Source organism: Mandrillus leucophaeus, unplaced genomic scaffold (assembly GCF_000951045.1).
Source record: "Mandrillus leucophaeus isolate KB7577 unplaced genomic scaffold, Mleu.le_1.0 Scaffold345, whole genome shotgun sequence".
Taxonomy (NCBI): Eukaryota; Metazoa; Chordata; class Mammalia; order Primates; family Cercopithecidae; genus Mandrillus; species Mandrillus leucophaeus.
The window spans coordinates 86,834-89,452 of record NW_012103643.1 but is presented as its reverse complement, the minus strand read 5'-3'; positions in this window follow the sequence as shown (position 1 = coordinate 89,452).

The following is a 2,619-nucleotide window of genomic DNA, read 5'->3' as shown; positions in this document are numbered from 1 at the left end:
CAACGCAAGGCAAGGCCTCTGTTCTCACCTTTGCATGTCCTGGGGTGCCTGGTGCTGAGCATGATGCACAGTTAGTTCTTTGGGAATATCCTTTGCATTGCGTCATGGACAAGGAGGGCCCATGCTCTACATGGAAAACAGACCTGGGTCTTTTTTTTTTTTTTCAGATGGAGTCTCACTCTGTCACCCAGGCTGGAGTGTGCAGGGGCACGATCTCAGCTCACTGCAACCCTGCCCTGGGTTCAAGCCATCTTCATGCCTCAGCTTCCCAAGTAACTGGGATTACAGGTGCACGCCACCATGCCCAGCTAATTTTTGTATTTTTAGTAGAGACAGGGTTTCACCATGTTGGCCAGGCTGGTCTCAAACTCCTGACCTCTGGTGACCCACTCACCTTGGCCCCCCAAAGTGCTGGGATTACAGGCATGAGGCACCACACCTGGCCCAGACCTGAGTCCTTTTAAAGGAGGGAGCCAGGATCAGAAAGGAACTGATTGAAGGAAAAGTTGCCTGTGAAGCCCAAGCCCCAGCCTCATCGTCCCATCCCCTCATCCACTCACTGAGGAGAGTCCACCCTCTCAGGGCCAGGCCTGCTTGTCCCTCCAGCTGTGCCCCTCAGATGCCCAGTGTAAGGGGTGAGCTGGAGAGCTAAGGATCTGCTCACTCTGGAATTGCAGCTGGGAGCCTCGGGGAGAACAGTGGTGGGGCCTCCTGGGAGCTGGGCATGGAGCTCCCCATTGGCTCCAGCTCTGACCTCTCTGGGCTGTTTAGGCCAAGGCAGCAGTGCTAATGAAGACACTGGAAGACAGTGTGGCTTAGCCAGCACAGGAAGGAAATGACTTGGTGCAGCCGGGTGCTGGCAAGCGACCACAGCAGGGGCAGGCAGCCCATAAGACCAGCACAGCCAGGAGGCCGCACTCTTCCCCGCCCTACCCTGGGCTTGCCTTCTTTGCCCCTCTCTTTCCCTTCACCACCCTCCACAGCCAATCTGCTTGTCATCGCCCACCTTTTTGTGTTTAACCCATCAGCTCTTCCTACCTCATTCACTATTTTTTTTGTTTTAATTAAGGTCAAATGCACATCACAAAAAGTTAACCATTTTAAGGTGAACAGTTTCAGTGGCATTGACAATGTCGTGCAGCCACTGCCTCTGTCTCGTTCCAAGACATTTTCATCACTGCAAAGTAAAACCTGGATCCACTGAGCAGTTCCTCCTCACTCCCCAACCCCTACCCCTGGCAGCCACCAATCTACTTTCTATCTCTATGGATTCACAGATTCTAGATACTTCATGTAAATGGAGTCATAAAATATGGGGCCTTTTGTGACTGGCTTCTTTCACTTAGCGTAATGTTTTTGAGGTTCAGCTACATTGTTGCATGTATCCCTACTTCATTCCTTCTTACGGTGGAATCATATTCTGTTGTGGATGTGTGCTACATTTTGTTTATCATCTGTTGGTGATTTCATTCACTTCTGAGTAACTCTTCAGGTCCTGGTATGCAACCTGCCATAGTGAAAAGAAGCCTGTTCCAAGAGTTTAAAAATCTAGGTCTCCGACCAGGCTGAGCATCCTCCAGCGAGTTGCTTGACCTTTCTGAGCCTCTATCTACTCATATACAAAGTGAAAAGCCTGGCAAAGGACATTTCAAGTTATGATCCTCTATGACTTTTCACAGCCCTGAAGTCTACCCTGCGACTCGTGGGATGTATCTCATGTCCTCCCTGCCACAGGTGTGTGTCAAGGACCCCATAACAAATGTCCCAGGACTTGCATGGTGCCTCCAGCAGATCAGGATGCCTGAACAAATCTCTGCCTTTGGGTCTCAGGGAGCCAGAATCTCAGTGAGATGCCTGGCTGAAGTAGGTAGTGTTTTGTGAGCAATTCCCTTATTCAATATCCAGCCAGACTTTCATCAGTTGTGACTTGGAAAGGAAATAACCAACTAACTTGTAACTTGTTCAGATATTCATTATGATAGAGTTAAGAGTCGCATTTTAAGAAGTGGGCATTAAACTACATAATGAAGATCCCACATAAATCTGGGGCTGGGGGTAGTGGACAAACTGCTATCTTTACTCCTGAAGTTCATCTTCTCCAGCACACATTTTATCCAGCACACGTTTAATGTGCCAGGGGGTGTGGAGAACACTCAGTGATAATGGCTGCATCAGGTACATCTGAACTTGATGACCACTGTATTACCCCATCCCCTGCTTTAGGCAGGTTAGAAACATACAGACACACTGCTTTAAAAACATGCTTGTCCTCAGCATTTAAGAGCTTTGAAATGGACCCTGATTGGAGCGGGGTGATCAAGTTGTCTTTTCCATTTGAACTTGAACTTAAAGAGGAAAAAACTGTATGTAGGGAAGGTCCCCCCAAGCTTCCATAGTCCAAAAAGAATTTGAGGGGTTTGTTTGAACCATGTTGCAGAACCGAAAAGTATTTTCATACAATTGAAAGTCACAAAATGGAAGACACTTGCTAGATTGTTCTAACGTGTTAGCTCGTCATACCTCATGTTTTTGTTTTTTTAACTTTTATTTTGAAAAGAATTTTGGAATATGGAGGCTCTGTAAATTGAGATCATAATTTCACCTCCTTTTTTTGAGACA